This window comes from Aythya fuligula, chromosome 4 (genome assembly GCF_009819795.1).
Source record: "Aythya fuligula isolate bAytFul2 chromosome 4, bAytFul2.pri, whole genome shotgun sequence".
Taxonomy (NCBI): domain Eukaryota; kingdom Metazoa; phylum Chordata; class Aves; order Anseriformes; family Anatidae; genus Aythya; species Aythya fuligula.
The window spans coordinates 11,575,013-11,587,921 of NC_045562.1; the positions used below are offsets into that span (position 1 = coordinate 11,575,013).

At 42.4% G+C, this 12,909-nt stretch overlaps 1 protein-coding gene across 2 annotated transcripts in view; it reads left to right on the top strand.

Moving 5' to 3' along the window:
• Positions 1–229: 229 nt before the first annotated feature.
• The window catches only part of GPRIN3 (GPRIN family member 3), a 31,656-nt gene continuing 18,976 nt past the window's right edge, over positions 230–12,909 (top strand). The window contains exon 1 of one of the 2 annotated variants that reach the window (XM_032187100.1): positions 230–373. The gene's annotated coding sequence lies outside the window, so the exon portion shown is untranslated. Of the gene's footprint in view, positions 374–769; positions 868–12,909 lie in introns of those variants that run through there. The other variant, XM_032187098.1, reaches the window with a different exon arrangement.

Here is a 12,909-nt window from a genome sequence, read left to right on the forward strand (position 1 = left end):
AACCATTTCCTGTGATTGCAGCAGATAAAATTCCTCGCTGGTGGGAATGCACTGCAATTAGATCAAAGCTTTCCAGACAAGTGTGAGTCCTAACGCAAAGCACTTCTGTTGCTGTTATTTTTGCGGGGATCTATTTTTCTGATGGCTAGCCGCAGGCAGGCCGGCCAGCTTCATAGCGGAAGCCAGATTTCCGTCTCAAAAGCAGCAAGCAGCCCGAACTGAACGCGTGACAGGAGCCCATCACCATTTGCATCCGCTGCAATGCCCCACGCAAATTTGGATGATGGCTCGTCGGGTGCCTGGATAGCTAAGCTAAGCGACACACGGAGGAGGGCTGGATGGGACCGGCGGATTTCCTCCCGATGTGCTGCAGGTCTGGTGGCTCTTGTACCGCGGAGGAGCAGGCGGTTTCCCCCTCCGAGCACGTAGTTTTTGCTCCGGGAGCGGCTCCGAGGTGGGCTCGGCGCGGGGGATGCCTGCACCGAAACCGGGGGCCCGGGGCGGGCTGGCGGGGGCTCGGGGCTGCCCCGCTCCGCCGGCGGCCGCCGGGGGGAGCGCTGCCCGGGTCCTTGGCTCCCCGGCTCCCCGCCTCCCACCGCCGCAGCTCCGAGCGGCCCGGAGCCTCCCGGTGCCTCTTGCGAGCCCGCCCGGGTTGCCTCTCCCTGTCGCCGCGGCGGGGAGGGCACCCCGGCGCAGCCCTCCTCCCTCTCTCCATCCCTTCTTTCTTCCCTCCCTCCCTCCTTCCCTCCCTCCGCCGCACACCCCGAGGACGGGCTTGTTTTCCTGCCCGGATGATGAATTTCTCCGCAAGGTCATCCCTGCCCGCGGCGGCGGCGCGCCCGCAGCTTCCCGGGCGCCGCCGCGGAGGTAAGGGGCGGGGGGGGGGGAGCTGGGGGGCAGCGGGAGCACCTCCACCCCCCGGCAAGTCCTTACGGAGCCGGTGAGGAGCGGGCTCAGTGCGAGGGCAGGTGCCCGGGGGGCTACGGATTATTATTATTAATAATAAACCCCCGCCCGGCCGGCCCGGGGAGGGAGGGATGCGCGGTGCGGTCGCCACGGCAGCGGAGAGGTCGCCACGGCCACGTTCCGCGGTGGTGCAGAGCGGGGGACCCCCCCGCGGGTAGGGGCAGCCCTCGACCCCATCTTTGGTCCCCCCCGGGGGTTTCCATGCGAAGGGGAGACCCCCACGGCCCGTTCCTGCAGGGTGGATGTCAGCAGAGCGCACACCTTGATGTGCCAAGGTACTAGGGGCTGGGGGTCCTAATGCCAGGGCTCCCAAAATTTGCTCTCTGAGTGCAGGGCCAAGAGCAGGAGGCTCACCCGCTGGGTTTCCAAGCTGTTGAGTTGCATCCAAATAACATGACACCTTAAAGACTTGCCTGATGCTGCTTACCCCTTCTAACCACCGTTAGTTGTGCAGCAAGTTTGCTGGAGACACTTGGAGCAACCTGGCTTGGGGTCATAAATCCCTAACAGGCCTTTTCTTTTTGCTGCTGAAATTATTGGCAAAACTCTGGATGATCTTACCCATTCTTAGTCTGTGAACATGTCTGCTGTCCACAGATTAACCTACTTTTTTTGCCCTCCACAAGTCTTGGCTCCCTTAACGTTTTTTTCTTTCATCCTTCTTTCTGTTTTTCCCAGGCAAAGATAACAGTGCTGCTAGTGGGTCTCACAGAGTCGTAAGGAATTGTTATGGCCCTGTAGTCTAAGCTCTTGCATAACATAAAACACAGACTATTCCCCAAAAAGTCCAAAAGGTGGGCTCTGGCCCACCAGCCTCTTCACACCGTCTTGATTTAATGACCTCAAAAGATTGGGAATTTACTACTTTCACAGATAATTGGCTGCAATTGTTAATCTCATAGCTAAACGTTTGCATCTCACTTCCAATTTGAACTTTTCTGACTTCATCTTCCAGCTACTGGATCTGGTAATGTCTTTTTCTGTCAGATTAAATAGCTATCTAGTTTCAGATAGTCTCTCTGTGCAAGTATTTAAGGACGGTAATTAAATAGCCACTTAACGTTGTCTCTGATGAGATAAATAGACCGAGCTCCTTCGGTTTCTCCCAAGAATGTAAATGCTCCAGAGGAAAAAAGGCCCATCTGCTCTTCTCTGGGCCCCCAAAGTGGCCGCTTGCAAAGCGTGGCCACCGGCACAGCACAGTGGATTCCAGGAAGGCTCCCATTAATGTCACGTGCAGAGATAATAACATCGTGCTCAGTATTCCCCTGTCTATTCCCCCAACGATACGAACTTTTCTTTCCCACGACTGCACGGTGGGAACTTGTATTCCGTTAGTCGCATGCAGTGATCCCTGCATTTCCCTACAATCCACTCTTTTCTCAGAAGTTGGTTGCCAATCCTGTAAGGGGTGTTTAAATTAAGATTTCCTACATGCATAACTTTGGATCTCTCTATTCTCTCTTTTTTTTCTTTTTTTTTTTTTCCCACTCCTATAACTTTACTTCCAGGGTGTTCACAGCTTGGTAATGAGGGTCAAGCTCTGGTATTTCTCCCTCTGCAAGTCAACTGAATTTTTCCTCAGACCTCCATGATAAAATTGTCTTTTTGGTAGCATTTGGTCCATGTGAGCTTTAAGTTATTTGAAGTTTAGTGGGCGAGAAGTTCTACTGGGTAATACAAAAACTGAGAACTGAAAGCACACAGGAGAGTTTCGTAGCTGTTTTCATTCAGCTGTGCTTCTGAGTGATGGTGGGAGAGAAATTTGCTTTCCTGCACTACAGAGCTGTAAATCCCTTGCTTGGTATGATGCCTAAGCTGATACGTGCATAGTCACTGCGTTGCAAATCTTGAACTTGAATTTTCTGAATTTTGTTCACTTTGAAGTGTGCTCATGCCTGGATTTATAGCTCTCTTCAGAAAGTACAGAGTCTGAGAGTAAGGGCCAGAGGCGGGTGTTTCTTACAGGGTATTGTTAAGTGCTCTGATAACGTGTAGCAGCCCCAAAGGGGACTGAAATGCTGTGAATGGATATAACAGTCTGAAGATGCCTGGTGTGGGAGATGTTCTCTGAAGTGTTGTTTTGGCTGTGTTTTCTGTGTTTTGCTGGTTTTTTGAGGGTTGGGGGAGACTCCTTAGTAACATCACATCTGCTTAGTAAAGGCAACTGTAGCTTGCTTAAGAGCTCAGCGCACGCCGAGGGAGGGTGATGTAAGAAAGGTAGAGGTCACACGGTGTTGTACGGGTGTTTTTGTGTGTGCTTGCTGAGTGCAGCATGCAGAGCACTGAGTCAGGCACTTCCCAGCTAATAACACTTCAAGAATTGTTTCCGGTAGCCTCATGAAGAAATTCTGAGTCTGCAAACAAATGTAATGCCTGAAAAACTCCTGCTGGGTTCGATTGTGGTACTTTTGCAGCACAGAATAGCAGGATATTTGCCCTTTTACAGCAAAGGCATAAAAATGCCCCTTATAGTCTCCCAACATGTCCCACATTCATTGGTATGGAGCTTGGTGACAATACCATACAAGCCTGTACTTTCAGGGGATTGGAGGTCAGCAGCAAACATTGTTTTAGGTTAGAGGCAACTATATTTTTGCAGATAATGAAGAACAGGCTGTATAAAAATAGTAAGGTTAAAAAAAAAAAAAAAAAAAAAAAAAAAAAAAAAAGTCCTGTCCCAGGGTTAAATACTGTTCCATTCTTTTCCTCCTTTGAGGTGCTTCAGTATGCAAAATTAATGACCTTATCTGAACACGTACACCATCCCATGAAGTAAGTGAAGTGATTCCTATGACTAACATTTGTTTGTGTGAACAAATATAGCAGGGTTTAGCCCTTTGAAGTAATGTATTCAGAGTGTTAGAATTTAGAAAATGTTCATTCTGATCAGGTGATGATTTAAGTATTAGTACAGGGGCTTTCTTGAAATTCCGCAAAGAAATTTTTTGTTTTGCTTTTCCAGTCCCTGAAAATATGTCTATACAAAATACTGCAGTAGGTATCAGCTATGATGGATGAGTGAGGTGCCCATAAAAAATCTAAAAATAATTACTGAGCTAAGATATCAAAGCTGATTGAATACAGTAACCCGGTGAGCCTTAGAACTGCAGTGAATTCTGTTCGCATTAGTGTCAGCATCTTAGAATTTGTTTATTGGGCATTTAATTGTAAATTTTCCCCAAATTACCTGGCAGTTAACTTCACCCATCCATTCAAACTCTTTTTCTCTCCCAGACTTGGCTAACTTCTTTGATTTTTTTTTGATATGTACTTTTCCTTCTCAAGGTTGCATCTGCTCTTTAACTTCTTTTGCAACTAGAAGAATATGCACCTCTCTCCATAGTGTGACTGGTCCCAGAAATCATCTCTTTTTGCATTATGATGATCACACTGGGTCAGTACAGCACTAAGAACAGTGGCTGTTAGTTAATCCTACAGGCCCAAGCTGGACAGAAGATAGTATTTGTATGAGTCTCAGAGTTACATTGTCAGCTGCAGAGTGTTCAACAAGGAGTGACAAGCTCTAGGTTACAGATGGTTGGATTTCATTAGCAAATGTGGTGGCAGTAGTAAAATTTGTCAAATAGGCCCTACAACCATTAGTGTCACCTTTATTTTTTAACAACATAAACACCATCCATCAAATGCAGTTGAAACTAAGGAGAAGCTGATTATGCTAAGAACAATATCCTGCGTGTGATTTGCTTCTGAAATCTGATGCTGGAGTAAAAGCAAGCTGCTTGCAGTCTAACAGCTACAGACAGAGGAAAATTTTGTAACCTGCATGACTCTTCTTCTAGATGTGCATCATTTCTTAATTTATAAAACCCATATTAAAGACGGAGGTGACATATAGGCTGAATCTGTTGCCATTGTGGATTTAACAGCAATCCTGGATTTATAGCTGATGTTATTTAGTAAATAACGTTATTTAGTAAATAATGTTATTTAGTGACATGTAACAATTTCATATCTGATAAAACTTTGATAAATCTTGCAGGGTTATAAGCAGGTTTCATTTGTGCAAAAAAAAAAAATAACTATGCAACTATTTTTGAAGTAAGTGGAACAGCATCTTGACTAGGCTTCTGGAAAAATTTAGCTGAAGAACCAAGACAGAGGCATCAGCCTTTTCCTCAGTCTAGACCTCTGCACATATGTGGATAGAATAACTGGCCAAAAATATGATCAATATGGGAAATTGTATTGGTAATACTTCAGTATTATTATGAAAGATTAGAAATCTACCAAAAGTCACCTAGTACTGTTTATGTATTAACCATGCATCCAACCAAATTGGATGCACTGACTGTAAGCTCCTATACTATGTGACAAGATGTCTAAACTGATCCTATTTGGGGGGATTCATCAGCTCATTTGGGTAAACATCAACTTCTTAAGAGACAGAAAAAGTAAAGACTGATAATATTTATTAAAAAAAAATTGTGGGGGGAGGTCTGGATACGTTCTGAATCAATTAAAATTACCTTACAGTAGGAAAAGCTTTTGAGAGTGTATCTGACCACAGTTTGCTTTTGCAAACAGCAATACCAGAAAAGAGCTACATATATCTTTTATTATACATGTATACATGGACTTTGAACTCATTAGCAGTTCTATAGAAACAAAGACTTGTACTGTTTAATTTTTTAATCATGGAACATCAGTCACTTATTAAGGTTGAGTGACTTGTTTCTCGGAGGCAGTGGTTAAGTATTCACATTTGTAAATCATGCACATATGAAAATGCAGAGGTGTCAGCATGCTGTTGAGTAAATATGAGAAAAGCACATCACTGACACTTGCAACTCCATGCAGTGTATGGGTGAAAGAGAAAGCAGTGAAGATGGAGACCAAAAAAGTAAAGATTAGGAACCAGCATAATAGCATTTTGCCCCCTGCTTTGTCCTTTGCCAGCAGTGGACACGTGTACGTGGGAAAAATAATTAAGTAGAGGGAAGAATGCCAACAATCACAAATATTGCAATGAATTACTCTAGCAGCCTCTGACAGGGTGCTACAGTCTAAGCAATGAGGCAAGTCCACAGAGGACAAACTGTATTCTTTTTTTCCCCTCTATCTCTAACTCCATGATCTTACGTTACAAAACTTATCAGCAAGTAAGGAAGCTATTCCCATAGCCAATATCGAACAGACGTACATAAAAGATTCTTTTTTCTTTTTTTTTTTTTTTTTTTAAAAAGATCCAGGATCAAGAGTCCCTATCTATTAATATCTATGTTTGTAATTGTCAGCAACATCCATTACTTTAAATGTTCATTTTATTATATCTATGGTAAAATAGTGAAATGTGGCATTATTTGAGCTTGCCCACTTTCCTCCCTCAGTCTGCTTAGAAGGACAAGAAGGGATTAATCAAGGGGGACACAAACAAACATGATGGTTTCTGTGCATACAGTGCCTAGCACAGTGGAGACTAGCTCTCAGATGAGACTCCAAGTTTGTGTCATTTGGCAGATGATGAAAATTCATTTTCCCAGCTGAGCTATATCACTGTTTAGCTCTGGAGATGAAACTGTTTTCCTGAGGGAGTGGAAAAGAAATTTTTTTAGAAAAGGATCTTTAACAGTGTATTCTGAGCTGAGATGTTCTCATCACCCTCTTGGGCAACCTTCACAGTCACTACGAGGGAGACAAACAAAAAGGTTATAAAAAAGATATGAAGCCCATTGTTAGACAGGAATCTTAACCGTGGTCTGATGAGCTGCTGATCCAGGAAGTTGTAGCATTGTTCGATATAAAATCATTCATATTGTCCATGGACTGATCATAGGTCCTGCCCATTGGGCACAGAATTTCCGAAGCCAGGCCAGAGGAGTCCATCAGCACATTGTACGAAAGTGTGAAGAGATGTAAGGAGGGAGGACAGGCTATAGTGTTAGCATTCTGCCAGGCTCTTCGCATACAGATGTCCCCAGTTAGCAGTCAGTTTAATGATAACAAGCACACCTTTAGAAATGCCATGGGGTTTACCTGTTTCCCCTTCTCCTTTTCTTTCTGGATGATTTATTACCTGCTAGCAGCAGCCTAGCTCAGGTGAACCTGCACTAATATATATGGTTTCTGTGTGTAAAGTGTCTGCCAAGACTGCTGTGTGAAACACATGCGTTGTGATTTGGCAGCCAGTATGTCTGAGCCAAGGAAGCCCAGAGAGCAGTCAGTACTGCAGATTGTGCCATTACATGCCATATTGATCCTATTTATAGATTTAACATTTGTATGCCAGTGCTGCTTTATAGTTAAATACTATAAAACAAATACAAAAATATCAAAAGTTGCATACTGAGTACATACACACACTCGTTTGTGTGCATATACATTAATGTATGCACACAAATTGGAGGAAGATTAGTGTGTTCCAAAGGGCTGGTAGTCTGTCAAGACTGGCAAGTAGATCAGTTAGCTACAGCTACGTATTTGTTCAATTGAAGCGCATTTGTTCAACTGAAGCATAAATTAAGACTGAAGTAAACCGTATGAAAGGCTGCTTGAAGAAAGCCTGAAGTTAGAAGTAACCTGGCCTTACTGTCTCAGAGCAAAACACTAATATGCATATCACAGGCATAAAGTAGTGAAGAAACATTCAGTTTTGGAAAAGAAGATCTCATTATCTGCCCTTTTTTCTGACCTATTTTTTTCTGCTAAAAAGTTTTTTCTAGAATCTTGTACCAGGTGTTTCTAGACTCTTGAAAAAAAATCAATGTTTACCTGGATTCTCTCTTTGACACCTGTACTTTTAGATCCTGCTGTAGATCGACAGTAATTGAGATTGTCAGCTCTTCAAGATCATCATGCAATTGGTATTTTGTCACAAAGAAGAGGATGATTTTCCATACATAGTTTTCTTTTCTTTTGGAAAAATATTTGTTATCATGATCAGGATCCCAGATTGCATTCTAGTGTTGAAAGCTTTCCCCCCCAGTGATGCTAATATGCAAAGAGCTCAGCTTATGAAAGGGATCTCAAGATAAAAAGATGAAACAAGCGACTTGTGCAAGGTGCTATGCATTTTTTTACTGTTCATGCAAAAAGACAGCAGATTCAAACAGAGAACATGAATGAGTAGAGAACACAAATACAGTGCTACATTAAGACTAGTCTTAAAAAGTTACTGTCAAAAGAAATGGCTTATCTCAGATGATGACAGTGAGCAGTTAGTCTTTTAACCTAAAGCCAGACTGACCCAAACTGATTTTCTACTCTTGGGTAGCCATTTTGCCTTCATAAAGAAACTACAACATTTTGAAGTCAAAGGACTGATACGTTACCTCTAGTGTGTCCTTATTTTGCCAGTGTGATCTTAACCCAAAAAACAGCATGTCTGCTAATTGCTCCTGGAAAGGTACCTCCCCTTCGGTAGGGCCCCATGACTCCCATCATGGAGTATTTCCAAAAGCAGGGTTGAGCAGCAGAGTAAATCTGTAATGGACTAGATAGGAAATCTTCTACCATAACAGTGTGCAGCAAAGATGAAGTGGACAAGGGTCCTGTTGCATTTTAGCACTCCTAATTTTCTCAGGCTACCAGAGCTACAAGCCAGCAGCTTTTAGGGTGGCCTTTGTGCACTGAGAATAAATGGGATATCACCAGGTCCCAAGCTCAGAGAATAAGGAGGTAGAAAAGTCCTGTAAATCTTCCCCGCTCAGCTCTCCCAGAAATAATCTGGCTAGTGGGGATTGTCTAGCCCTTAACCTAGAAAGGGTTGAAGGATAATCAGTGTTTGCTGTTTAACTTCTTGATGGAACTAAAGAACCCCTATTGTTAATGTCACTCTCCTTTCTCTGAAGCATCAGTTCCATGAAAGACTTCACAGTTGATAGGCTTAGCTTTAGAGATGAGTCATTAGGGAAATGATACAACATAAGAAGCATGCTGGGTGGCATTGGAAGGGGTAGAAGTAATGTGATAAAACATTTTTCAGAAAGAAGAACTGTATGGAAACAAGCTGACAGAATTATTCCACCCTGAAAGTCTGGTACTTCAAAACAAGATCTGAAAGTTCTCTAACACTGCAGCACACCACAGCATCTCCATACTTATTTAAAAGAAAATGTTAGTCTTCCCCTTGAGGTTAATAATTAGGTAGTATCTGTTAAAAGCCAGTGAGCAGGCTATAAATATCTGCATAATTTTATGAGAACCCAGATTTCTACTCAAGCTGAGCAACAGCTTTACAAGATCCTCTGTTTCAATACTCTCTAAAATATCTTCTTATCTTCCACCCAATCCACAGGGACAGGTATTCCAATTATAAACGTAACTGTGATAACACTAGACGATTCTTGGTTAGAGCACCAAAGACATTTTCACAGAAAGGGTAAGTGATATTTCTGAGGATCACCCCAGTCAGTGGTTGTGGCAGGAGGAAGTGACCAAACCTTCAGGCCCCTGCTTGCCTTCCTGTTCTTCATGTGGTCCTGCTTATGCGAGAAGCATTAGGGCTATGAATTGCAAATGCATATTCTCCTATGTTTCATACCTAAGAACATAAAATTCATAAAACTGAATTCAGCTTATAGTTTTGGCTGATAATGCTAGAAATGCATGAGGATGTGCAAAATATGACTGAGGAATAAAACTTATTTCTTCTTTTCCTGAGAAGTAAGGCAACTCCAGCAGGAGAAGCAGAGGAAAGTTCGAATAAATGAGGATTACAGGATTAACTTCGTTAATTTAGCTGCTTGTGCTCTTTGACACTCAGGAATGAATCCAGCCTTAATTTTTTAGGCTTGATGCCTAAGAAATGGAAAGGACAATCAGCTTTCTCCTGCCTGTATCAGACATACAAACTAATGCAGAGGTGGTCCTCACTTTGGTGAGGAGGGTAGCCATTACCTCCTGACCGAGGTCAGTGTATATGCTAACTTCAGGGGAGCAATTCAAACCTCGAGTCATGGGGCCACTTTTTACAATTGGTGGAGCAATAAAATCAGCCAGATATAATCCCATCATAAGGCCTAGAAGCCTTCCCTGGGAAATATTCCCGTATTAAGTGGTGTACTTTGAAAGTTGCTTCCAGCTAGACCATGCTGGGCCATTATCATAGAAATATGTGCAGTTGATACTGGGAAATAGCAGAACAATATTTATCCAATTCAAAAGATATTCTTATTATGAAGGGCCTCAGGGGAATGCTGCTTGGGAAATGTATTTTTATAATAAAATGACCTATTTTAGAATTACAGTTTTCCATGCTGGAGGAGGCAGGAAGGTGGCAGAAGGCTTGCCAAAGAGCTGGACAATAAGCACACTCACACTTGCTCCCTAACAAAAAGATAAGTGGACTGAATGTATTAATAATATAGAACACAGGATTTTTTTTTTAGGTAAGTTCCTGCATACAGTGTATTTGTAGGTGTCTGTCACATTCAGAGCAATGTGCCTTCATGTGAGCAGACATTCCTATCAGCAGCCAACCCAAACAGGCAGATGATAGGAAGAGAGCCCACACAATTAACTGTTCGAGCCACTCCTCAAAAAGACTTAGGAGAAGAAAAAGAAAAAAATGAGGACAAAGCTAATAATAGTTTTGGTAAGTAGCTAACTAGAAAGAAAGCTTCTATTCCATTCAGTTTCTGACAGGATGATCCCTGATAGTGAGCTGTGTAACAAGCGTTATTTGCTCTTACTCACCACTTCCATCTGCACTAATGCTCCAAGACAACCCACATGTTTTTGCTTCCCCAGTAACACAGCCTGAATCCCACCTACTCACCTTCAGTTTGTCTCATATTTTGTCTGTTTAAACCTTTCAACTTTTTCAATGTGTTATATAATCTAACTTCAGCAATCAAATTAGTCTTTAACCACTACATGAGTTAAACTAGTCAGCAAAGACATACCTGTTACTGTAAAAATCAGATTAGTCAGTAGCTAAAACACTGCTCAGAAAAGCAACAAACAAACAATACCTGAATTAGATGGGTGAAATGTGACCCTAGTAAAAGTCTGTAATTTCATTGATGCAAACCCCATCAATGGAGCTGCTGAAGTTTATCTGAGGCATAAATATAGCCTTTAATAGCAGTATCCAACCAGAGAGATTAAATAGATGTGATTTTTTTTTTCCAAATGCCATAGTTGTCATTCTGACATGAAAGCAAACAACAACATCCTTTCAATCATCCAGTCTGTAGGCAGCTGATTCAGAATGAAATTAGGGCAGATGAGTTAAAGATGAATGAGCAGAATATTTAGTTGAGGTACTTCATTCTGCCAGAAGAACGTCCTTTTAAATTCTTGTCCTCTAAAGTCCTTAGGGATGGTCCTGAAGTGCTCCTGGCCTGTACAGAACAATGTTGCCATCCCAAAGAGCAGATAATGATGGTAATGAACTCCCAAAAGAATGCTAAAATGCACAGAAAGAAAACTTACAGAGAAAAAGACACTGAAGAGGTCTTGTGATGACCTTCTCAGTTCTGTGTCTGTTTGCAGAAAGGAGTTTTCCAATCACTTTTATGCAGTTTTCCTTGAACCTTTTGTGACATGGTTTATGATTTAACTTGTCCACGTATCTTGAATGAAAGCAAGAGTGCAAAGGTACCTGTTTTCTAGCAGATTGTATTGTGGCTCTTGCTATGATTTTTAACAACAGCAAAAAAAGAAAATGGAATAAATACCCATCAGAGACAGAGAAATGTTTATGACATTCCAGTTGAGTATGTAACGTGGGGTAGCAAGAAGTGTGACTACAGTCACCTTCACAAATACTTAAACACTATTGAAACTGTCTTTCAGAAGGATGATATATCATGGTGCAAAACATCATTTAAAAGCATACATTTTTTGTGAACAGTTTCCTGGCCTTGAGCTATATGAGGCTGAGAAATGGTCTGGCAAGGAGCATGCAGCAAGTGACAGATGCGCAGTCAGTGCTGGAAGACCATTCAAGCCTAGGTTGAGGACACAGAGGGACAACAAAATTCCCTATCACATGAATCAACCAACTTTCTCCTGCATATCTTCTTTTTGTAAGTGAGCAGATCTCACCTTTGCCTCTTATCATCTACTGCCTTCTTACCAAGCTGAAATTCACTTTGTTGTTCTAGTGATAAGCCTGTGTAATGAGTGGAATAAAGTCATTGAGTCCATGTGGGAGAAGGAAAGGTAACAAGAATCAGCATTTCTAGACTAGCTTCATTTTCCAGTTTTGTGGGAGAAACTTTAGGGTGAGGCACACTAACCTGGAAATAACTAACAGCTGAGCAGCTTGATCTAGTTGCTGCGCAGGGAAAAGATCAAGGGGCTAGCAAGTTTCCAGCCTTTCCCTGAAATCCAAGGGCAAAGTCCACACATATTAGGGGGAAAAAAAAATAATAAAAATAAAGATTAAAAAAAAAAAAAGGTTTTCTGTCCTCCTGGGAGAGGAAAAGGGTGAAAGGTTTGAAGTAGTGATGTGGGATTTTCCAGCCCATCTGCAGTGCTAGCTGAACATCTGTCTCTCTCTAACCACCTCCCACAGCAGTCTGCGTTTGAAAAGACTTTTTTTTTTTTTTTTTTTCTGTTGACTTGTAATAGTATGAACCCAACAGTTTTCCAGTGGCTATCCAGGCCTGTGATTTGTGGCTGTTAATAAGTGAGTAGATTAGGTGCCAGAGTGAACAGCGCTGAGGTAGTGAGGATCAAGCTGTAGTAATGATCTGGAATATCGCTGAGCAGGTCTGGAGGGGAAGTCATATGGCAGACTCCTCACCGTAGTGACAGCTGAGTTTCTTGGGTGAGGCCTAAGTTTTAAATAATACAATTATACAAGGAAAACCTAATGAATCTCTTAGTTTCCTAGCTCTGTAGTCTGGACTTGCCTGATCTTATACCTCTGACACTATTTGACTCTCTGCTCACATACTTGCTCTATTTCCTTTTTGTCTGTTTTGTGTCCCCCTGTTCTTGCACACAGACTAGGTTTATAGGAAAAGGTGT